Source organism: Tamandua tetradactyla, chromosome 19, assembly GCF_023851605.1.
Source record: "Tamandua tetradactyla isolate mTamTet1 chromosome 19, mTamTet1.pri, whole genome shotgun sequence".
In the NCBI taxonomy this organism is placed as follows: domain Eukaryota; kingdom Metazoa; phylum Chordata; class Mammalia; order Pilosa; family Myrmecophagidae; genus Tamandua; species Tamandua tetradactyla.
The window spans coordinates 43,656,601-43,682,749 of NC_135345.1; the positions used below are offsets into that span (position 1 = coordinate 43,656,601).

The 26,149-nt window shown below is 37.7% G+C and overlaps 1 protein-coding gene and 1 long non-coding RNA gene across 19 annotated transcripts in view; one reads left to right on the top strand and one right to left on the bottom strand.

Moving 5' to 3' along the window:
• LOC143663185 (uncharacterized) overlaps positions 1–25,459 on the bottom strand; it is a 37,948-nt gene extending 12,489 nt beyond the window's left edge. Inside the window, exons 1-2 of the long non-coding RNA XR_013165851.1 lie at positions 25,204–25,459; positions 19,772–19,870 (exon numbers count right to left, since the gene is read on the bottom strand). This is a non-coding gene — a long non-coding RNA (uncharacterized LOC143663185). The remainder of the gene's footprint in view (positions 1–19,771; positions 19,871–25,203) is intronic.
• Positions 1–26,149, top strand: part of LIMCH1 (LIM and calponin homology domains 1) — a 388,350-nt gene that overhangs the window by 47,435 nt on the left and 314,766 nt on the right. The gene's annotated exons all lie outside the window — the stretch shown is intronic.

Sequence of the window (26,149 nt, forward strand, 5' to 3'; positions counted from 1 at the left end):
GAAGATGTGATGCTAAGAGCAAAAAATTAATTGCTTAGTACAGAAAGTGGTCAAGGGACTAAGTGTGAGGAGAGAGGAGATGAGGGACTGCATTGAAGCTTCTCTGTTTGGAATGTTCTAGCCTATTTAAATTGTCTTGACTTGTTTCAAGGGAGTAATTTGTTTTACTTTGCCTATATAAAATTAATGTTCCTGTTAAAAAGAGCTCTCTGATGTCATGAAGCGTCCATCAATCACTTTTGCTTGATTCTTGCTAACTTGAGTATCTTCCTTTTAGGAGGACACTTGAAGTAAATTCTTCTGGGACCAAATCCAGTGCATCTGCCTGAAGAAACATAATTAACTGACATTTTAAAAGCTACTCTTATAGGCCTGTTCTGTCTCTGGGCAAAGAACACTACTTGATTTACAGTTTATGAAGAATCTTCTTTCAGAATTTGGGTGTGTTTTATGGCAGCTCTTTTACTTGATTACTCTCATTTTTATTCACTAAATTATCCAGGACAGCTGTAGTGGTGTCACCAGAAGTATCACTTTTACATCAGTGAACTTGAAAGGCTAACTGAAACACAGGAGAATATTCCACAGTGAATGGGAAAGTTAGAAGTTTATGTGCATGAGGGAAGGCAACTTCCATCCAAGCAGCTGCCTTCCCCACTTCCCTTTCTAAGGAGGGAATGATAGCTATCATTAATTCATTTTTTTTTCTATGGAAGCCAAGAGTTTTGGTATCAATGGAGGAAAAGTGATTGAAATGTCAAGGATTTTGTTTTGTGGCTTGCATTCTCTGAAGACTTGCCCTAAAAGAGTCCACTGATGGATTACAACAACACATTCTAAAGATAATGTATAGATATTTGTCATTAAAATTAAAAAATATTATAAAGCATGTAGGGATAATCATGCCTTCCTTTGGTGTACATGGTAATAATTATTTAAGTGACTGAAGAGAGACATATATTCATGATAAAAGATTCCAAAGAGGAGAGGATGAAAAGGTTCTCACAATTACCATGCTTTGGGAAATTTGATTAAGGAATGGTGAAATTTATCTAAAAAGCCACAGACATTCTTATAAATTAGAGAGTGTGGACATGTGAGGTCTCTGTGCTTCCAAACATATGTGACTTTCATTTCTGGGTGTTCTAAGGTGCTCATGTTCAGGTCCACATGCCTGGCAGCTTTAGGCTCAGGGAGCCAGACCCCATCCCCGCTTTCATGAAAACGTGTTCCCTCTGGCTTTTTTTCTTTTTTTTTTATTTAATCATCACAAACAACTTTCCCCCCCTTTTTTATGCAAAATAATATGTATATACAATAAAGCAATATTGCAAAGCTTATCGCAACAATTATTTGTAGAACAGATTTCAGAGTTTGGTATGGGTTACAATTCCACAATTTTAGGTTTTTCCTTTGAGCTGCTTCAAGATGCTGGAGACTAAAAGAAATACCAATATAATGCTTCAGCACTCATACTTGTCTGCTTAACTCTACCTTCTTTGCATAATTCCACCATCATCTTTGATCTTTCTCCCAGTCTTTAGGGATATTTGGGCTATGCCCATTCTAACTGTTTCATATTGGAAGGGGCTATTGATAATATGGGTGGGACATGGAACTAGTTGATGTTCTGGAAAGACTGGCCCCTCTGCATTTCAGGACTTATCTGGTCCAGGGACCCATCTGGAGGTTGTAGGCTTCTGGAAAGTTACCCTAGTACATGGAACTTTTGTACAATCTTATATAATGCCCTTAGTGTTCTTTACGATTGGCAGGAATGGTTTTGGTTTGGCAGGCTATCGTATGCAGTAATGCCTAACTGAAGCTTGCATAAGAGTGACCTCCAGAGTAGCCGTTCGACTCTCTCAGCCACTGGTACCTTATTTGTTACACTTCTTTTCCCTGTTTTGGTCAGGATGGCATTGCTGATCCCACAATGTCAGGGCCAGGCTCATCACTGGGAGTCATCCCACACACCCTCTGGCTTTCTAATAAAGGGATTTTGTGTTGTCCTTAAGTCCTAATTCTTGGTATGCAAGTAAATAAAAAAAAAAAAGAAAATCTTCTGTGAGCCCAGATTCCACACTAAGTGCTTCCCCATCATTTTCGTCATCCATGTGAGAAGTCTCGGAGGTGAACAATGCACTGTTTCCATTTGGCTTATATGTGTCCTGTGGAGAAGGTGCCAGAAACTAAGAAAAAACAAAACAAGGCAAAACCAAACAACATCAAACTTCACCTATTCCTATGACCATCACCTGCTCCCCCCTGCTTGGTTTTCGTCTTGGTATCCCTTGCTGAGGCATGGAAAGTCTAGATTTGAATATTTGAATATTGAAGCCATTAGTCAACTGCTGCTACTTTGCCAGGTTCCTGTGACTCAAACTCTGAGCTACTAGTGCTTTGGATATTTAAAATTAGTCTCTCAATGCATTGACTAACAACATATTGCTAGGCTTAGTTTTGTGGGTGGCATCAAAAAATTCCTAGAAACAATATAGACAGGAAGTAGTTATAAGGTTACTGGTTGTTTTTCCAGTGCAGCTCCGTATAGAATAGGAAACTTACATCATACCTCACCTTGCTCAGTGCCTTGCACATTGTTGGCATTTAAAATATCACGTTGAATGAATGAGTGCTGAGAAGATTTTTTGGTGGTAGGCAGTGAAGTGATGAAGGGGGCATTTGGGATGGGGTAGGAGCACTATTTTTGGGTGCTTTAAGGAGTCGAGGAAGACAGAAGGTTCTTGGGGCTGACCAGATTAAGAAGGCTGAACCGAGATAAATGGATTGGAGCAGGAGATACATGGTATCGGGGATTGAATTATGTACCCCCCAAAAACATGTTCTTAATCTTAATGCATTCCTGTGGTGTGAGCCCATTGTAAATAGGACCTTTTGGAGGTGTTATTTTTAGTTAAGGTGTGGCCAGAATTGGACAGAATTGTGCTCTTGTCTAGGCTCCATCACCCATTGGACATGACCTTGAGCTGGTTGTATAATCTCTCTGGGTCTTTGGTTCAAGTTTAATAATTGGAATAACAGTATACATTTCCCAGTATTATAGTTTGGGCTCTAATCTGGATTACTGGAGTACTTTATAAGCAGAATGAAATTTAGACCTAGAGGGAAAGCCATGGGAAGAGCAGGAAACTGGAAACCAATGGAACCTCGGCACCACCATATGCATTGCCACATGACCGAAAAGCCAAGGACCAAAAGGTTGCTGGGAGCGAGACCCAAAACATCACAGTCTTTAAGGACAGAGCATCACCTTGCTGATGCCTCAGATTTGAAGCTCTCCTGGTCTCAAAACCACAAACCAATAAATTCCAGTTGTTTAAGCTGACCCATTGTATGGTGTTTGTTTTAGCAGCTAGGAAACTAAGACAAGTGAGAGTTTTTTTGTTTGTTTTGTTTTGTTTAGAAAAGCTTCTAGGGCACACCATAAATCTATCTCAGAAAGAAGAATAACTGATTTTCTTGATGCTAACAGTCTGTGAAATGTTCCTTGGGGAGTACAGGAATACTCATGGAAATAATAGGATTTTGCGGTAAGACAGAACTGGGCACTTGTCTAGGCTCTGTCACCTATTGGACATGACCTTGAGCTGGTTGTATAGTCTCTCTGGGTCTTTGATTCAAGTTTAATAATTGGAATAACAGTATACATTTCCCAGTATTATTTTGAGAATTAATAATATATGTAAAAGTTTCTAACAATAGTGTGCATGTATGTATTTGCACATGTGTTTATGCCTGTGAATGTGTGTGTATACAATCTTGTGATTAAGTCCTGCTCAAGTGCTTGCTCTGTGCAAGGCTGGAAAGTGTACTAAGCACTTTCCAAATATTAACTCAATCTTCACAACAATCTATTAGGCTGGTATTATTTTCCTTTTTTTTTTCAGATGAGGAAATTCAGACATTAACCAGTGACATAATTGCCTATTTAATATGCTGGTCTTGATTAAATGCATCTTGATTTCCTTGGCAACAACATATAAAGAGTAATTATATTTATTAAGCATCTTTGATAACTTTTAACACCTGTTCTAGTTTGTGAGCTGCTGGAATGCAATATACCAGAAGTGGAATGGCTTTTAAAAAGGGGGAATTTCTTAAATTACAGGTTTACTGTTTGAAGGCTGTGGAAATGTCTCAATTAAAGCAAGTCTATAAAAACGTCCAAATTAAGGCACCAACAAGAGGTAATCTTCACTCAAGAAAGGCCAGAGAAGTTCAGGGTTTCTCTCTCAGCTGGGAAGGCACATGGAAAACATGGTGATGTCCACTAGTTTTCTCTCCAGGCTTCTTGTTTCATGAAGCTACCCTGGGGTGTTTTCCTTTTTCATCTCCGAAGGACTCTTGCTGTGTGGGCTCTCGTGGTTCTTGTGGCTCACATGGATCTCTCGTCATTCTCCAGCTTTCTCCAAAATGCTTCCTCTTTTAAAGGATTCCAGTAAACTAATCAAGACCCACCTGGAATGGGTGGAGACACATCTCCCTCTAATCAAATGTTAATACCCACAATTGGGCATGCCACATCTCAGTGGAGATAATCTAATCAACCCAACCTATAGTGCTGAATAGGGATTAAAAGAGCCACAAGATGAATCAAGATTAAAACATGGCTTTTCTAGGGTACATAATCCTTTCAAACCAGCACAGCACCTATAATACTTTAGATTTACTTTTGAGTCCAATCTTACATAGGGGGTAGGTTTTAAATTTTAAAGTGAAAAATGCTCATGGTAAAAATTATCCTTAAAATACCATAATTTCAACTACTCTTCACTTGAGTAGTGGAATGTTTAAATTCAAGGCATTTTTGCTTTTGTTCACTTTGGTATTCCCAGAACAGAGAGCAGTGATCAGTACATATATATATTTTGAATAAGTTGATAGTTCACCTGCATTGATGATCCAGTTGTAAGACAAGGGTGGTACCTTTTAATACTGATGTCCCATTTAGTGCAGTAAAAAGCTCACCTTATGAAACTCCCTTTGTGAAGTCCTTATAGTGAAATTTCTCTAACTTTATGCAAATATGGTGTGACTCTTCTCTTTGTTTTTATATCCTCTTACAACAAGTTACATCTTAAAGACAAATTCTACGGCAGTGCAGTGGTGGCTCAGTGTCAGAATTCTCGCCTGCCATGCCAGAGACCCAGGTTCGATTCCCTGAGCCTGCCCATGCCAAAAAACCAAATTCTATTCTGCCTGTTCTACCCATTTGAAAGACGAAAAATCTAGACTCAGAAGAGACTAGAAACTTGTCCAAAGTCTCACTGCTAGGGCCTCTTGACTGACCCTTAAAATATAACTATTTCCATGTTAAAAATGTAGTTTTCCAGTCTTCCTGTAGCAACTATATAATGTCTGTTTACCCTGGGCAAAATAAATAAATAAATAAATAAAATAGGGAGGGAATAAGAAATAAGAAGTAATTAAGCAAGATTTTTTTTTTTTTTTGCATGATGCTATGGAATAAAAAAGAGAAGTTGAATAAAAAACTGTTGCTTTGGTTTGCAGTAATGTTTTCATTTTGTTTAGCCCTTTCTTAAACAAATGTGACTGTCTGAACCTTTGGGAGTCCAGTTGAACCTTACTGAGGCTAAGCTTCCAAGATGGGATAATTATTGGCTCCAACAACTATTGCCATGGAATCTGCTAGCGCTTAAATTGGGCCTGATGTTTCTGATAAATTCCCCAGATGGTCAGCAACTTGGCCTTAGAAGTCAGGCTTTTACTTTATATGCAGGAATCAGTTATCCAGGATAATTTGTCTGTATCAATATCCTGATTACAAGCCTTTTAGAAAATTTCCTATGCCTGACTTTGTCAGGGCCTGGATTGTGTGTAGGTCAGTTTTAGAGAGGGGGGCTTTAGTGATTTCTTCATTTTGAGGACTTTGTATTAAATAAACTTAGGAACTTCACTTTTAGTTCTTTGGTGATGACTTTTTATTCTTGAAATGATGCCAGGACTTGGCTTATTTTTCGGACCCAAATTTAAAAAATATTATTATTTTAAAGCAGTTATGTTTGACTACGGGCAGCCTGATTGTTTGACTCATTATTACTCACAAGCAGCTGAAGTCAGTGGCTTGAATTTTGAGCCAGTTTATTAGGAAATATTCATCCAAAAAGCATTCACTGGGACTCCTCTGGATCCAGAGTAGCAAGAGGACCAGGGAGGCCAGTAATAGAGATGTCTTATTTCCATGATGATATCTCAAATTTGAATGTTCTGCCATTTATGTTAGTCAGAAAATTATGTAGTACCTTGATACTACATAAATATTGACTGATGTGATTAATCTTTAAAAAATATCTGGGCATCTTTGTTGTAATACCTAAATGCAAATACCTTGCCATTTATACCTAAGCATAAACTGTCATTTAAATGGTAGGGGGTGGGGTGGGGTGTGTTATTTGATAGCTGCAATCTGGTTGCGTCTTTATTCAGAAACTGTATTGAAATTAACTTATGGGTGGTTCTTATAAATGATTTCATGATACAGTAACACTGTATTAATCTTTTAGAAGTCCACTCTTGGCTCCTTTACTCAAGTAACGTTGCCAGACTTTACAGCTGCAGTGTAATTTGAAACAATGTGAAATTGCCCTGTTTATTCATCCCAAGTAAAAGGGTTAATTCTAAATTAATTTTTATGTCACGAGTTGATTGAGTTGAGTAATAGCCAAGTTCATTCATTCTCTGGTTTTTTTTTCTAATGCTTCCATTTCAAAAAAATTTTCCCCTAATGCTTCCATTTCAATTTAAAGGCGTCAAAAAACAGAAGAGAAAAAAATATCCTAAAAGTTATGTCTTATCCTTTGTCTGCATCAAAATAGCTAAGAAAGGCTGTTGTGTTAAGAATTCCTGAAAATGGAGTCATGGAAAGGCTTTATATCCTATGCTACCAAAACCTGAAGAAAACCATCAGATTTCGAATGAAAGCATAGGAAAAAAATCAGGGCTGTGTTCAGCCAAATACTCCCAGAGGATGAATGCATTCTTATTGTGTTGGCCTTCCAGAAACAAAGGAGGTGGTGGCTCAAGGTCCGGTTGATACCTGTATACTTTTTCAGGACGCTCTTCATGAATTCTAGGGTCTGTAGATTGCATGTTACACAATATTTCATTTTACTCTCTTGTCTTGGTTAATTCTATCTTCAAGTTTTTCAGTAGTGTTTCCTTCCATTCAATTCAGATTTGCACTCATCTCAGTTTACTTGACTCCTTCATTAAGGCCTCTGTCATTGGTTCTGAAAGGAAGAATGGTTTCTTCCTGTTCCCCATTATTGTTGTTTTTATCAATGGTCATTCTTTACCTTCTCTTAAAAGATCTGCCCTCAAACCACTTTTCATCTTGACCTAGATGTGATAACTCTGCCTGGATGCACTTAAATGAAATGTGCTGAAAAAATAGAACTTCTTGTGTTCCCTGCCGAAGAATCTCCCTTCTCCCTGTATTGTCAATCACTTCCAACAGACTCCTCCATCATCCTTTGGGATTTGGTGAGAATTCCTTGGGCCCCAGGTATTTTGGGATGAAGTGCATCCTTCTGTTTCTGTTGTAAAATTGGGTCATTGGCCCATGTTCTGGCTTCAGTCAACTTGTCCCTGGGTTAGGCAAAAGTGTCTATTTTTTTCTCCATATTTGTTGCAAAACTAAACAGAATTAATGAGGTTTTGTTGGACATTATGCACTTTTTAAAAAAATCACCATTTTCTATCTTGTAGGAACCTTCTTATAGTCAGTTGCTCTTAACCTTTTCTACTACAGATTCATCAGGTTGTAAAGTTTTCTTAGTTTGCCAGGCTGCCATGATAAATAACACACAGTGGGTTGGCTTAAACAACAAGCATGTATTGCTTCCCAGTTTTTGAGTCTAGAAGTCCAAGCTGAAGACATCAGCAAGGATGTGTTTTCTCTTGGGAGTCTGTTGAGTTCTGGTGCTGGCTTGCTGTAGTCCTTGGGGTTCCATGGCTTATATCTCCACTGCCCATCACATGATGGTGTCCTTGAGCTCCTCCTGTCTGCTCTTCTGGTTTCTGCTGACTTCTAGTTTCTGACTCCTGTGTGTCCATCTCGGACTCATCTTTATAAGGCCCCCCTCATTCAGTTGGGTGATACCTTAACTAAAAATCACATCTTCCAAAGGTCCTATTTACAATGGGGTCACATTCACAGGGACTTGCATTAATATTAGGAACATGCCTTTCATTTGAGTTTCTACCACATGGGTGAATCCTCTGGACTGTCTTTCAGAAAAAATGTTTTCAATGAATAAATTAAAATATGTACTTATGTTGGAACCAGTTATGAAAATATTAAAAACAAATTTTTTTTTGCATGGGCGGCAGGTACTGGGAATTGAACCCGGGTCTTAGGGATGGCAGGTGAGAACTCTGCCACTGCGCCACCATTGCCTGCCCTAGAAACGAATTTAAGATATATTAATATATGTGCTTCTTTTTATTTTTTTAACTATTTAAATGACAAAATGCAGTGGTGATTCTAAGAACTATCATAATTTTAAAGTATTAATGACAGTCAATGATGTTTTGAGATACCTGCAAACACTGTAATGTGAAAAAAATATCTATAATTTCTTTTGGTGACAGAGTCCCAGATTCTGCTAATACTACAGAATTATCATTAGTATTAGTAGTTTATAAATTGAAGCAAATGTTCAATGTCAGTTAGATTAAATGAGACTAATATGTAATATTTCCCCTTCAAAGTTCACAAACACTCCCAGTGTGACCAGAGACCTCCCTATCCACATACAGTTTGGCTTGAGTTGACTTCCCTATCCGCATAGGGATGCTACATGCTTTGCACAGCTGTACCCATTTATTTTCCCATCTCACTGTCCTTGTTAGCCCAATATTGCCCCTACCCATGCCCCAGAGTCATACCTTCTAACATTCAGCCGTACTAACCCCCTTCTACATTCTGTGTGTAGATGTTCACCACCATGAGGCTATTTCTTTCCCCTTCTGCTAAATTCCATTTAAGATCCTCAGTCTTCTGACATTCAGTCATTGAGTAATAGTCTACAATTGTAAAGCATATTTACAGTATATATGTTTGCCTACAATGTTTCACTTGATCTTAATAAAAAAGGTAGAGATTTTTTTTATTAATTAAAAAAATTAACACAACATTTAGAAATCATTCCATTCTACATATATAATCAGTAATTCTTAGTATCATCACATAGATGCATATTCATCATTTCTTAGTACATTTGCATCGATTTAGAAAAAGAAATGGAAAAACGATAATAGAAAAAAATAAAAAAAGAAAAAAGAAAAAAAGAAGAAAAAAAAACTATACCTCAGATGCAGCTTCATTCAGTGTTTTAACCTAATTACATTACAATTAGGTAGTATTGTGCTGTCCATTTCTGAGTTTTTGTATCCAGTCCTGTTGCACAGTCTATATCCCTTCAGCTCCAATTACCCTTTATCTTACCCTATTTCTATCTCCTGGTGGTCTCTGTTACCAATGACATATTCCAAGTTTATTCTCTAATGTCGGTTCACATCAGTGGGACCATACAGTATTTGTCCTTTATTTTTTGGCTGGTCTCACTCAGCATAATGTTCTCTAGGTCCATCCATGTTATTATGTGCTTCATAAGTTTATTCTGTCTTAAAGCTGCATAATATTCCATTGTATGTATATACCACAGTTTGTTTAGCCATTCGTCTATTGATGGACATTTTGGCTGTTTCCATCTCTTTGCAATTGTAAATAATGCTGCTATAAACATTGGTGTGCAAATGTCCGTTTGTGTCTTTGCCCTTAAGTCCTCTGAGTAGATACCTAGCAATGGTATTGCTGGGTCATATGGCAATTCTATATTCAGCTTTTTGAGGAACCGCCAAACTGCCTTCCACAGTGGTTGCACCATTTGACATTCCTACCAACAGTAAATAAGTGTGCCTCTTCCTCCACATCCTCTCCAGCACTTGTCATTTTTTGTTTTGTTGATAATGGCCATTCTGGTGGGTGTGAGATGATATCTCATTGTGGTTTTGATTTGCAATTCTCTAATGGCCAGGGACATTGAGCATCTCTTCATGTGCCTTTTGGCCATTTGTATTTCCTCTTCTGAGAGGTGTCTGTTCAAGTCTTTTTCCCATTTTGTAATTGGATTGGCTGTCTTTTTGTTGTTGAGTTGAACAATCTCTTTATAAATTTTGGATACTAGACCTTTATCTGATATGTCGTTTCAAAATATTGTCTCCCATTGTGTAGGCTTTCTACTTTCTTGATGAAGTTCTTTGATGCACAAAAGTGTTTAATTTTGAGGAGCTCCCATTTATTTATTTCTTTCTTCAGTGCTCTTGCTTTAGGTTTAAGGTCCATAAAACCGCCTCCAATTATAAGTTTCATAAGATATCTCCCTACATTTTCCTCTAACTGTTTTATGGTCTTAGACCTAATGTTTAGGTCTTTGATCCATTTTGAGTTAACTTTTGTATAGGGTGTGAGATACGGGTCCTCTTTCATTCTTTTGCATATGGATATCCAGTTCTCTAGGCACCATTTATTAAAGAGACTGTTCTGTCCCAGGTGAGTTGACTTGACTGCCTTAACAAAGATCAATTGTCCGTAGATGAGAGGGTCTATATCTGAGCACTCTATTCGATTCCATTGGTCGATATATCTATCTTTATGCCAGTACCATGCTGTTTTGACCACTGTGGCTTCATAATATGCCTTAAAGTCAGGCAGCGTGAGACCTCCAGCTTCGTTTTTTTTCCTCAAGATACTTTTAGCAATTCAGGGCACCCTGCTCTTCCAGATAAATTTGCTTATTGATTTTTCTATTTCTGAAAAGTAAGTTGTTGGGATTTTGATTGGTATTGCATTGAATCTGTAAATCAATTTAGGTAGAATTGACATCTTAACTATATTTAGTCTTCCAACCCATGAACACGGTATGCCCTTCCGTCTATTTAGGTCTTCTATGATTTCTTTTAACAGTTTTTTGTAGTTTTCTTTGTATAGGTCTTTTGTCTCTTTAGTTAAATTTATTCCTAAGTATTTTATTCTTTTAGTTGCAATTGTAGATGGAATTCGTTTCTTGATTTCCCCCTCAGCTTGTTCATTGCTAGTGTATAGAAACACTACAGATTTTTGAATGTTGATCTTCAAAAGGAAAGTACACCTGCTACTTTGCTGTACTCATTTATTATTAGCTCTAGTAGTTTTGCTGTGGATTTTTCAGGGTTTTCGACATATAGTATCATATCGTCTGCCAGCAGTGATAGTTTTACTTCTTCCTTTCCAATTTTGATGCCTTGTATTTCTTTTTCTTGTCTAATTGCTCTGGCTAGAACCTCCAACATGATGTTGAATAATAGTGGTGATAATGGACATCCTTGTCTTGTTCCTGATCTTAGGGGGAAAGTTTTCAATTTTTCCCCATTGAGGATGATATTAGCTGTGGGTTTTTCATATATTCCCTCTATCATTTTAAGGAGGTTCCCTTGTATTCCTATCCTTTGAAGTGTTTTCAGCAGGAAAGGATGTTGAATCTTGTCAAATGCCTTCTCTGCATCAATTGAGATGATCATGTGATTTTTCTGCTTTGATTTGTTGATATGGTGTATTACATTAATTGATTTTCTTATGTTGAACCATCCTTGCATACCTGGGATGAATCCTACTTGGTCATGATGTATAATTCTTTTAATGTGTTGCTGGATTCGATTTGCTAGAATTTTATTGAGGATTTTTGCATCTATATTCCTTAGAGAGATTGATCTGTAGTTTTCTTTTTTTGTAATATCTTTGCCTGGTTTTGGTATGAGGGTGATGTTGGCTTCATAGAATGAGTTAGGTAGTTTTCCCTCCACTTCGATTTTTTTGAAGAGTTTGAGCAGGGTTGGTACTAATTCTTTCTGAAATGTTTGGTAGAATTCACATGTGAAGCCGTCTGGTCCTGGACTTTTCTTTTTGGGAAGCTTTTGAATGACTGATTCAATTTCTTTACTTGTGACCCATTTGTTGAGGTCATCTATTTCTTCTTGAGTTAAAGTTGGTTGTTCATGCTTTTCTTGTCCATTTCATTTACATTGTTGTATTTATTAGCATAGAGTTGTTCATAGTATCCTGTTATTACCTCCTTTATTTCTGTGAGGTCAGTGGTTATGTCTCCTCTTCCATTTCTGATCTTATTTATTTGCGTCCTCTCTCTTCTTTTTGTCAATCTTGCTAAGGGCCCATCAATCTTGTTGATTATCTCATAGAACCAACTTCTGGTCTTATTGATTTTCTCTATTGTTTTCATGGTCTCAATTTCATTTATTTCTGCTCTAATCTTTGTTATTTCTTTCCTTTTGTTTGCTTTGGTGTTAGTTTGCTGTTCTTTCTCCAGTTCTTCCAAGTGGACAGTTAATTCCCAAATTTTTGCCCTTTCTTCTTTTTTTTTTTTTTTTTTTTTATTAATTAAAAAAATTAACTAACACAACAATAGAAATCAATCCATTCTACATATGCAATCAGTAATTCTTAATATCATCACATAGGTGTATGGTCATCATTTCTCAGTACATATGCATCGATTTAGAGAAAGAAATAGCACTACAACAGAAAAAGAAATAAAGTGATAACACAGAGAGAAAACACAAATAAAAATAAAAAGTACAAAAATATATAAGAGAAAAAAAAAACAAACAAACAAACAAAAAAACTATAGGTCAGATGCAGCTTCATTCAGCGTTCCAAGATAATTACATTACAATTAGGAAGTATTGTGCTGACCATTTTTTTTTTTTAGACATCATACCATTCTACATATGCAATCAGTAATTCTTAACATCATCACATAGATGCATGATCATCGTTTCTTAGTACATTTGCATCGGTTTAGAAGAACTAGCAGTATAACAGGAAAAGATATAGAATGTTAATATAGAGAAAAAAAATAAAAGTAATAATAATAAGAACAAAACAAACAAAACAAAACAAAACAAAAACCTATAGCTCGGATGCAGCTTCGTTCAGTATTTTAACATGATTACTTTACAATTAGGTATTATTGTACTGTCCATTTTTGAGTTTTTGTATCTAGTCCTATTGCACCGTCTGTATTCCATCAGCTCCGATTACCCATTATCTTACCCTGTTTCTAACTCCTGCTGAACTCTGTTACCAATGAAATATTCCAAGTTTATTCTCGAGTGTCGATTCACATCATTGGGACCATACAGTATTTGTCTTTTAGCTTTTGGCTAGACTCACTCAGCATAATGTTTTCTAGGTCCATCCATGTTATTACATGCTTCATAAGTTTATCCTGTCTTAACGCTGCATAATATTCCATCGTATGTATATACCACAGTTTGTTTAGCCACTCGTCTGTTGATGGACATTTTGGCTGTTTCCATCTCTTTGCAATTGTAAATAACGCTGCTATAAACATTGGTGTGCAAATGTCTGTTTGAGTTTTTGCCCTTAATTCCTTTGAGTAGATTCCCAGCAATGGTATTGCTGGATCGTATGGCAATTCTATATTCAGCTTTTTGAGGAACCGCCAAACTGCTTTCCACAGTGGTTGCACCATTTGACATTCCCACCAACAGTGGATAAGTGTGCCTCTTTCTCCGCATCCTCTCCAGCACTTGTCATTTTCTGTTTTGTTGATAATGGCCATTCTGGTGGGTGTGAGATGATATCTCATTGTGGTTTTGATTTGCATTTCTCTAATGGCCAGGGACATTGAGCATCTCTTCATGTGTCTTTTGGCCATTTGTATTTCCTCCTCTGAGAGGTGTCTATTCAAGTCTTTTTCCCATTTTGTAGTTGGGTTGGCTATCTTTTTGTTGTTGAGTTGAACAATCTCATTATAAATTCTGGATACTAGACCTTTATCTGATATGTCGTTTCCAAATATTGATTCCCATTGTGTAGGCTGTCTTTCTACTTTCTTGATGAAGTTCTTTGATGCACAAAAGTGTTTAATTTTGAGGAGTTCCCATTTATTTATTTCCTTCTTCAGTGCTCTTGCTTTAGGTGTAAGGTCCATAAAACCGCCTCCAATTGTAAAATTCATAAGATATCTCCCTACATTTTCCTCTAACTGTTCTATGGTCTTAGACCTAATGTTTAGATCTTTGATCCATTTTGAGTTAACTTTTGTATAGGGTGTGAGACATGGGTCTTCTTTCATTCTTTTGCATATGGATATCCAGTTCTCTAGGCACCATTTATTGAAGAGACTGTTCTGTCCCAGGTGAGTTGGCTTGACTCCCTTATCAAAGATCAAATGACCATAGATGAGAGGGTCTATATCTGAGCACTCTATTCGATTCCATTGGTCGATATATCTATCTTTATGCCAATACCATGCTGTTTTGACCACTGTGGCTTCATAATATGCCTTAAAGTCTGGCAGCGCAAGACCTCCAGCTTCGTTTTTTTTCCTCAAGATGTTTTTAGCAATTCGGGGCACCCTGCCCTTCCAGATAAATTTGCTTATTGGTTTTTCTATTTCTGAAAAATAAGTTGTTGGGATTTTGATTGGTATTGCATTGAATCTGTAAATCAATTTAGGTAGGATTGACATCTTAACTATATTTAGTCTTCCAATCCATGAACACGGTATGCCCTTCCATCTGTTTAGGTCTTCTGTGATTTCTTTTAACAGTTTTTTGTAGTTTTCTTTGTATAGGTCTTTTGTCTCTTTAGTTAAATTTATTCCTAGGTATTTTATTCTTTTAGTTGCAATTGTAAATGGGATTCGTTTCTTGATTTCCCCCTCCGCTTGTTCATTGCTAGTGTATAGAAATGCTACAGATTTTTGAATGTTGATCTTGTAACCTGCTACTTTGCTGTACTCATTTATTAGCTCTAGTAGTTTTGTTGTGGATTTTTCCGGGTTTTCGACGTATAGTATCATATCGTCTGCAAACAGTGATAGTTTTACTTCTTCCTTTCCAATTTTGATGCCTTGTATTTCTTTTTCTTGTCTAATTGCTCTGGCTAGAACCTCCAACACAATGTTGAATAATAGTGGTGATAGTGGACATCCTTGTCTTGTTCCTGATCTTAGGGGGAACGTTTTCAATTTTTTCCCATTAAGGATGATATTAGCTGTGGGTTTTTCATATATTCCCTCTATCATTTTAAGGAAGTTCCCTTGTATTCCTATCCTTTGAAGTGTTTTCAACAGGAAAGGATGTTGAATCTTGTCAAATGCCTTCTCTGCATCAATTGAGATGATCATGTGATTTTTCTGCTTTAATTTGTTGATATGGTGTATTACATTAATTGATTTTCTTATGTTGAACCATCCTTGCATACCTGGGATGAATCCTACTTGGTCATGATGAATAATTCTTTTAATGTGTTGTTGGATACGATTTGCTAGAATTTTATTGAGGATTTTTGCATCAATATTCATTAGAGAGATCGGCCTTTAATTTTCTTTTCTTGTAATATCTTTGCCTGGTTTTGGTATGAGGGTAATGTTGGCTTCATAGAATGAGTTAGGTAGTTTTCCCTCCACTTCGATTTTTTTGAAGAGTTTGAGGAGAGTTGGTACTAATTCTTTCTGGAATGTTTGATAGAATTCACATGTGAAGCCGTCTGGTCCTGGACTTTTCTTTTTAGGAAGCTTTTGAATGACTGCTTCGATTTCTTTACTTGTGATTGGTTTGTTGAGATCATCTATCTCTTCTTGAGTCAAAGTTGGTTGTTCATATCTTTCCAGGATACCATCCATTTCCTCTAAATTGTTGTATTTATTAGCGTAAAGTTGTTCATAGTATCCTGTTATTACCTCCTTTATTTCTGTGAGGTCAGTAGTTATGTCTCCTCTTCCATTTCTGATCTTATTTATTTGCATCCTCTCTCTTCTTCTTTTTGTCAATCTTGCTAAGGGCCCATCAATCTTATTGATTTTCTCATAGAACCAACTTCTGGCCTTATTGATTTTCTCTATTGTTTTCATGTTTTCAATTTCATTTATTTGTGCTCTAATCTTTGTTATTTCTTTCGTTTTGCTTGCTTTGGGGTTAGTTTGCTGTTCTTTCTCCAGTTCTTCCAAATGGATAGTTAATTCCTGAATTTTTGCCTTTTCTTCTTTTTTGATATAGGCATTTAGGGCAATAAATTTCCCTCTTAGCACTGCCTTTGCTGTGTCCCATAGGTTTTGATATGTTGTGTTTTCATTTTCATTCGCCTCGAGATATTTACTAATTTCTCTTGTAATTTCTTCCTTGACCCACTGGTTGTTTAAGAGTGTGTTGTTGAGCCTCCACGTATTTGTGAATTTTCTGGCACTCTGCCTATTGTTGATTTCCAACTTCAATCCTTTATGATCTGAGAAAGTGTTGTGTATGATTTCAATCTTTTTAAATTTGTTGAGACTTGCTTTGTGACCCAGCATATGGTCTATCTTTCAGAATGATCCATGAGCACTTGAGAAAAAGGTGTATCCTGCTGTTGTGGGATGTAATGTCCTATAAATGTCTGTTAAGTCTAGCTCATTTATTGTAATATTCAAATTCTCAGTTTCTTTATTGATCCTCTGTCTAGATGTTCTGTCCATTGATGAGAGTGGTGAATTGAAGTCTCCAACTATTATGGTAGATGTGTCTATTTCCCTTTTCAGTATTTGTAGTGTATTCCTCACGTATTTTGGGGCATTCTGATTCGGTGCGTAAACATTTATGATTTTTATGTCTTCTTGTTTAATTGTTCCTTTTATTAGTAGGTAGTATCCTTCTTTGTCTCTTTTAGCTGTTTTACGTTTGAAGTCTAATTTGTTGGATATTAGTATAGCTACTCCTGCTCTTTTCTGGTTGTTATTTGCATGAAACATCTTTTCCCAACCTTTCATTTTCAACCTATGTTTATCTTTGGGTCTAAGATGTGTTTCCTGTAGACAGCATATAGAAGGATCCTTTTTTTTAATCCATTCTGCCAGTCTATGCCTTTTGATTGGGGAATTCAGTCCATTAGCATTTAGTGTTATTACTGTTTGGGTAATAATTTCCTCTACCATTTTGCTTTTTGTATTGTATATATCATATCTGATTTTCCTTCTTTCTACACTCTTCTCCACACCTCTCTCTCCTGTCTTTTCGTATCTGTCTCTAGTGCTCCCTTTAGTATTTCTTACAGAGCTGGTCTCTTGGTCACAAATTCTCTCAGTGACTTTTTGTCTGAAAATGTTTTAATTTCTTCCTCATTTTTGAAGGATAATTTTGCTGGATATAGGAGTCTTGGTTGGCAGTTTTTCTCTTTTAGTAATTTAAATATATCATCCCACTGTCTTCTAGCTTCCATGGTTTCTGCTGAGAAGCCTACACATAGTCTTATTGGGTTTCCCTTGTATGTGATGGATTGTTTTTCTCTTGCTGTTTTCAAGATCCTCTCTTTCTCTTTGACCTCTGACGTTCTAACTAGTATGTGTCTTGGAGAATGCCTATTTGGATCTATTCTCTTTGGGGGCCACTGCACTTCTTGGATCTGTAATTTTAGGTCTTTCATAAGAGTTGGGAAATTTTCAGTGAAAATTTCTTCCATTAGTTTTTCTCCTCCTTTTCCGTTCTCTTCTCCTTCTGGGACACCCACAACACGTATATTTGTGCACTTCATATTATCATTCAATTCCCTGAGCCCCTGCTCAAATTTTTCCATTCTTTTCCCTATAGTTTCTGTTTCTTTTTGGATTTCAGATGTTCCATCCTCCAGTTCACTAATTCTAACCTCTGTCTCTTGAAATCTACCATTGTAGGTTTCCATTGTTTTTTTCATGTCTACTACTGTATCTTTCATTCCCATAAGTTCTGTGAAATGTTTTTTCAGACTTTCCATTTCTTCTTTTTGTTCATCCCTTGGCTTCTTCATGTCCTCCCTCAATTTATTGATTTGGTTTTTGAAGAGGTTTTCCATTTCTGTACGTATATTCAGAATTAGTTGTCTCAGCTCCTGTATCTCATTTGAACTATTGGTTTGTTCCTTTGACTGGGCCATATCTTCAATTTTCCTGGTGTGATTTGTTATTTTTTGCTGGCGTCTGGACATTTTATCAGATTTCCCTGAGTGTGAGACCCAGCAGGTTGAAAGATTTTCCTGTGAAGTCTCTGGACTCTGTTTTTTTATCCTGCCCTGTAGGTGGCGCTTGTCTGTCTGCAGGTCCCACCAGCAAAAGATGTTGTGGCTCCTTTATTAATGCCAGTATTGGTGGTTTTTTTGGACCCAGTTCCTGCCACTGTCGGAAACTCCCTCCTCTCCCTCTGGGCAGCTGCCTGTGGGGGAGGGGCGCCGGTCGCCAGCCGCCGTGGCCTGGGGAACTCGCCGATCCGAGACCCGCTGCCGGACTGGGAAGCTGCCTGCGAAAGAGGGGCGCCGGCTGCTGCGGCTTGGGAAACTTGCCTCTCCAAGTCCAGGAAGGAGGGAGGGAGGGGCGCCGGCCGCTAGCCGCTATGGCCCGGGGAAGCGCACACCGCCCAGGGAGCTCACCGCAGCGGAGTCTTGCAGACGGTCTAGCCAGTCCAGACTGGGGTACGCTGTGTGTCCGTTCCCTGCCATGGCCCCAGGAGCTGTTCTGCACTGTTTCTGGTCACGTAGTAGTTGCTCTGGAGGAGGAACTAAGGTACGCGTACCTTACTAAGCCGCCATCTTGGCCCCCAAAAGGTAGAGATTTTATCTCATCTGTCCATTCATACATCTGTGTATCCATCCATCCATCCATCCATCCATCCATCCATCCATCTATCCAACATTTATTGAGGGCCATGTACCACATAGAGGTCTAGGCACTTGGGAAGACAGTGGGGAAATGCTATGTGAAAGCATAGCAGGGAGACCTAGTCTAATGTGAGTCAGTCAGGGAAGACTGGAAGCAGAAAGAGTTAAGCTAATGTCTGTAAACTCTGGTGAAAAGGCTCTAGTGGTGATTTGAGGTAATTGGGAGAATATTCCAGTAGAACAAACAGCAGGCACTTTTCTACAGATGAGGAAAGAAACTGTTCCTTCATGTTCAATGACTTTATAAAGCTATACAACCATGAACCTAGGTTGCTTTCCCTTTTTACTCTGTGTCATCTCAGAAATGACATTATCTTCCACGGCGTTCTGCTGCTATTCACTGTTTCAGTTCATAGTTGCATGCTGAATTAACCAATTTGCTGTGTATGTCTCTTGTCTTCCCTTTTCAATCGGGTAGTCATTGTGGAAACTTGTACGTGTATGTATGAGTTTTAACTCTGGTACAAGCTATAATTCTGTGAAGTTGATTGGTACCCAGGAAAGACTTAATATTATATAATAATGATAATGATGATAATATGAAATAGTATTAGTCAACATTTGTTGAGCCTCTTTGTGTGTACCAGGCATGTTTCTATATATTTTACATATATTATTTCATTTAATCCTCAGAATATCCCTCAGATATAGGTAATATGAATGACACACCAAGGGGTCAGGTGATCTGAGGTTTCAAATATATCTAGAACATAGTCAAGGTAGGATTTAAACCCAAGCAATCTGACTCTGGAGCCTGCACTCTTAATTACTAAGCTTTATACTTGGAATAGTAGAATGATAAAGAACTTGCACAAAACCCATACTATAATTTGTTGCTTTGCTTGCAGGGCGTCCTGATGCATCAGCCAAAAATTTATTTGCTGTTATTTTTATATTTTATCAATGAATTATCTTGCAGGTTTAATAGACCTTAAACCTCTCTTTTTCCTATCTGTCTGGGTAGCTGGGATTTATTACCTTATTCACAACTTCTTTGCCATCCCTGCACTCCACCACCTGCCAATAAGCTCAGCTCCGAGGTAAAGGAAGGACTGCCCTGGTATAGGTTGAGAATCACTGTTGAAAAAAATTGCAGACCATGTACATTACAAAAAAAATCAACTCCCTTAGCAAAGGTATTAGCTATATCCAATTGAAATTAAGTTCTTCTCAAAATGATTTCTTTTTCCTGTTTGAGGCTGTGACCCACAGCTCTCATCCTCACAGTTATCCACTGGAATTGGTATAGTTGAACAGCAATAATTATTAACTATGAATGGAATATTCCATGTGGAACTTGGTTTTCCTCATGAGTCATGTAGCCAAATATTTTTAATGGTGTCTAAAGAAAGGATCCACTTGAAAAATAGAGGATGTGATTAAATCAAATATAATTAACTACTGGAAATATTCAACAGCTGTTGTTCTAGGTACTGAATTGCATATCTTAACCCATATTTTTTCTCTACTTTTGAGGTCTGAACACTTTTAGATTATCCTATTATGTACATAGGTTACTTAGAGTACTAAGTGACATGATATTTGCTAGTCATAGGTAGAAATAGAGGCAAAATGGAAAGTTCTAAAACACAAATATTTAGGGCAGTATTTGAAGGAAGAGTTTGGTAATTGGGTCAGTTTACATATATGTATGCATGTATATGAGAAAGACACATGTGCTGGAAAGGAAAAACAAAATAATGCAAAACACCCATATCACATATTACAATAGTGCTTTAAAGATGGGGAAATGAGCCTTAGAGGTTAATTAATTGACCAAGAGGCTATGGAGCAAGCTAGGACAGAGCCAGGGTTGACATCTTTCTGGCTTCAAGTACACTTGACCTTTGCTTTTTGACCAAAGAGATGCCAGGAGGATCCATTAAAGAGCGAAGAATAAAAAAGAAATGATTTTCTTGGGGGCCAGTATGATAGAGTTGACTTTGGATTCATAAGCTTGGTTCAGCAGAACTCTGGAGTTTAGTAGCTGTGCAACCAGGGTCAGCTACGAAACCTAAGACCTCAAGTTTGGAGAGCCTCATACTTAACCTGAAAGGTTTTTCAGTGAAGAGCTTACCACCTTTGAGGATTAATTGAAATCACGTACATGAAAATACCTTGTGTTCAACACATGCTGAATTCCCTGTCTTCCTTTACGTATAGATCTATGCGTTGTTTAAATTTTTTTTAATGATATGTTGTTTTCTTCTGAGTCCTCTTTCTGTGACAAAACTTTATGCAAAACTATTTTATTACATGCAGCATGTATATAGGCTTAATAAATAGAAAATAATAGTTGAGGTTTTGCTCATTGTAGGGTACCTTCCAGGACAATGTCCTCTGGCCAAATGATGTGAGGTCCTATGGAGAACTGAAGATGCCCTTCACATCTTTTTCTTTAAAAAAAAAAACAGTGAAGATGTAACATAAAGACCAAGAGAAATGATGACGCATTAATATTTTATACCTTTTAAACCTTGTGGCTGTGGATTTTTATTTAGCATAGTTATAGTTTTTGCTGTGGAATGGTAAATGTCCAGATCAGTTCTACATAATGGAAAGCTGACCTCAAGGAGAAGGAGGTTAAATGGATTAAACAAGAAACAAAGCTTAGTGGAGATTCTTGTGGTTTATAAAAAGGAAGGGATTGAGGAAGGAGGAGGTTGGTGACGGAGGATTAACCAGGGATACCTGATGCAGGATTTTGATGTAGAACTTGATGGTAAGGGATGGTGGGGGCAGGGCATGCACCCTCCTTTCTGGTAGAATGGAAACTAGCATTAGAGGGTAATAAATATATTTAGTCTAAATCTCAGTTCCTTATATTTATACAAGAAAAGATTAGATTGCAGATTTATTATAACTCATTCCCCAAAATATTTGGGAGTGAATAAACAAACTAAATAATCCTGTATTATTCATATTAAGAGGACGGCGGTAGGAGCAGGAATAGGGTGTGAGTGGAAGCTACAGAACAATTAATAATAGAAGAATCACTGATCACTGACAGACTCCCACAGAATCCTCTCCTCTGCCTTCTGCCTGACCTTTTTGGCTGGACAGCACTGGACACAGCTGAGTCCTCAGCCTGAGGGAAGGGTGCAGGGAAGAAGAGATGGCTCACATACTCAGGAAAGTTGATTAGGTACCTTAAAAAAAAAACATCTATTCTGCCACCCTACCCCCACTTAAAAACTATTTTCTTCTCAACTTCCCACACTCAGTGAAATATACTTGTAAACCTCTAATACTCGGCTTGAACCTCACTGTAGTGATTGGAGTCAGATGTTTAGACACACTAGGCTAATGCGCTTTGACTTGGCCATGGCCAAGATCATAAATCCATATGACAGATACTGCAGATACTGGGTGATTGCCATTTTTGTTATGAACATAAATTATGTTGGACTCAGAGCCTCATGTAGAATTGCATGTTATGTTGCTGTGACGACTAATCATCACGGAGGGCTTTGTTTGATGTTGGTCCTGATTGTCTAATTTCGGGAGTCTGAAATGCAATGAAGGGCGCCAGTTTCGAATTCAGATGTCAGCCATGATAATAAAGTTTTATGAATGTGCTTTAAAGCAATTTAAGTCTTACAAACAGTTCCCAACACGTAAAGGATAAAGTTGTTCAGTGCTTTTAGAGTGGCTTGTACATATGCATTCACAATATTGTAAAAAGAAAATTATATTGATAAGATGTAAAACAGCATGTTAGAGTGGTTAGGAACATGGCTTTGGAATCAAACCTCAGTTTGAATCTTGGCCTACCACTTTTCTGTTCTTTAATGTCACTCAATTTCTTTTCCCCCATGTAGACAATGGGACTAGCAGAATATAATGCCTGTTTCATGGAGATGTTGTGACAATTAATTGAGATGTATTGGAAAGGCATTTTAGCCTGGCATATAGTATGTGCTCAATAAATGCTAACTGCTATTATTAATAATTTGGAATAAATAACAGAGTTACCCCCTGTGCCAGTTTGAAAATATAATGTGCCCCAGAAAATTCATGCTATAATCTTGATGTAATCTTGTGGGGGCAGCCATTTCTTTTAATCCTGATTCAATATTGTAGGGTAGAAAACTTTGATTAGACTATCTCCATGGAGATGTGACACATTCAATTATGGGTGTGACCTTTTGATTAGATGGAGATGTCACTCTACCCATTCAAGGACTGGAGTCCTTTAAATAGGAAACATTTTGGAGAGCAGAGACACAAGCAGAACCCATAGAGATGACAGAGCCAGCAGAGATGCTTGGAGAGCAGGTGCTTCAGCATACACAGACATAGATGTTCAGGGATGTTTGGAGCCCAGCACATGTTGTCGTGAGCTTTCCCATGAGATATTAAGCAAGCCAGAACCCGGGGAGAGACAAGGGAGCCCAAGAGATGAAAGCCAGCCCTAGAGAAGGAACGTGAGGAACCCCAACAGGAACAGAGGCTAAAAGCGACAGAGCCCAGGGACAAGGGACTGCAGATGCCAGTCACATGACTACGCAGCTGACAGAGTGTTCCAGACCCATCAGCTTTTCTTGAATTAAGGTCCCTTTTCCTGGATGTCTTAGTTTGGACATTTTCATAGGCTTAGAACTGTAAATTTTTAACTTATTAAATCCCCCTCATAAAAGCCATTCCATTTCTGGTATATCGGATTCTGACAGCTTAACAAACGAATACACCTCCCTCCCTCCCCCCAACGTCTTGACTTTGTAGCACTTTCGTGAAAATGCAGAGGAATTGATGCCTGTGTTGTTACTGTAGTTGATGTTGTACAGCATCTTTGTTGTGCTCCTTAAAGCAATGTGAGAAATGCCAACAGTGTGCCTTGAAGTGGTAGCATTATTGGGCAGGATGTTGAATTTTTTTAGACATGTTTTTACAATGACGTGTTCTTTACATTTTCCGTCTCTTCTCTTGCCTCCTTTCTCCTTGAGAAATTTGGTGACAATAAAGTGCATATGTTTTCTTGGCTGGTATAAAAGATCTAAATCTATTGAGTTTATAAAATAACATGTGACAGGGGAAGAAGAACCGGACCTGAAATAGAAGTCAGAAACCCACCCTTGCCGGTCCATCTATGTTCAGTTTTAGAGGAGAGATTTTGGAAACATCACCAGCTGGGTGATGCCTCCCTGACTCCCGTCAGTCATTACTTCCTTTGCCTATGTGCCCGGTATTGCTGTCTGTGTACATGTTCCCTCCTATGCTTGGAACACTATATGGTTATTTAAAAAAATACTAGTTGCCCACAGCTAGACTGTGAAATTGTTGAGAATTTTATGCACCCAGCATAGAGCTTGACAGAGGGTACTGGCTTAGAAAGATGTTTCAAATGATTGCGTGGCCAGCATCAAAGCATGAGTTTGGATTTGCTCGCTGGGTGGTCTTGGGCCATTTATTCACTCTTTAAACCCCCAATTTCCTTGTCTCTAAAGTAAGCGAAACGCCTGATTGTTTCTACTCACAGATAGTAGATGTGAGCTCAAACAAACAAATGTGACTACATTCTGTAAACTTCAAAATACCAGGCAATAGAGGAAAATACAATGAGTCATAATAATATCAATAATGCTGAAATACAAGCGGTAGTATTTATTGTGGTATGATTTATGATTGTGAGAATTAGAAACAACAGTAGGGAATTTGTTAAATAACTGATGTTATAAAGACCAAAGAATATAGTCCTGGACAGCTAATAATATTTGTTTTTTATTATGTGTCAGGATCTGTATTAAACATTTAACAAATATTTCACTTAAATCCTTATTAAATCTGGATACCATTATCCTCATTTTACAGATGAGCTAGAATGAAGTTTGCAATATTTTGGACATTGATAAAAAGCAAGTTGAAAAGCAGTATGTAGAGCGCAATATATATTTGGCTTGAAAAAGTTTTTTTTTTAATGAACCTGTATTATTTTATAATTAATAAAGTAAAGTAATAAATGATCATTCCATTTGGAAAAAGTGCTATTGTAAAAAAGAAGTCACTAAGAAACTAAATGTTAATGCGTTTGAAAACATGAATTTACTTCTTAGTGTTTCTGGCGGTGAAATTGTTACCTCCTGAATTAAAATAGGTATTCAGATGAAAAGATACCCAGTATTCTTTCTTTTCCTCCCTCCTTACGTAGCATTTTCCATATGATTTCTGATTCGCACAATTGACTTGCATCTGACTGTTATTTGCCATATACGGGAGGGAGAGTGACATTTTAGCCAGTAAATAATGTAGTTTTAATTCTCAGTAACTAAAGAACTTTCAGTCACAAATACCTCTTTTCCATGAGGGAACAAACCCTTGAACCTTCAAAAATGTAATATACCAAATGATCTCTGTCTTAGACTATACAGAAGTTGTTAAATGTAATTAAACTTGCCATCTTCTCCATTCACCTGTCTTGTGAAGGTGCTCAACCCGGGTGAGCAGCTGTGTAAGTAGCTGGCCTACGAATCTTCTGCTAACCATTTACGTAACTATGACAAAGCCCAAGCTTGCAAAGTCCAAGTCATCCATTGCTAACTGTTTAAGTGCCAGGAAAGTTACCAGGCTTTCAACATGCACTAGTAGAGAATCACACCAAGGGAGTGAGGCTGCTGCCCCTGCCCTCTGTCTGCTGAGCCTCCTGGGTACCTGCACCTTGTTGCCTGTGGGATTCCAACTCATTGTTGCCTCAGAAACTTTTGTTACCACAGAACTTTCTCACACTCACTGGCCCAGATGTTTGCTGAATTCCAGGGCTAGTGTGTGTGGTCAGACAGCCAAATTCCAATTTTAGAATGCTGCTTGTGACCATGGAACTCTGTTAACTCAGGCTTTTAAAGGGCTGACAGGGTGAGTCTGTGTATGTGTTGGGCAGGGAACAGTGATAAGATCGAGCCACAAATAATATTCATTCTGAAAGCAAACACGTATTTTGATTTCTAGAGCTTTTGAGTGCGGGCACTGATGAAACAAAGGTGTCTGAAAAGTGGAATCGCTCTGGAATTTTAGCTCATCCATGTTCCACAAAGGATTTTCCTAAAATTCTTTCAGACCCATGTAATACTTGTTTCATCTCTTAATTTTTAAATACTTCATAACCTTCTTGAATAACGTGTTTCAGAATCTGACACCATTTCTAAGTCACGAAATTCTTTCTAATGCCTAAAATAAGCCATTCTCCTTCTGATACTTATGGAAGAATGTACATTTCTTCCCTCCCTTCCTTTCTCCCTTCTTTCTTCCCTCCCTCTTTCCCTCCGTGTCTTCCTTCCGGAATACTTAAGTGCCTATTCTTTGACAGGTATTGTTCTTGGCTTTGAGGATACAACTTTAAACTAGACACATAAGTTCCCATGC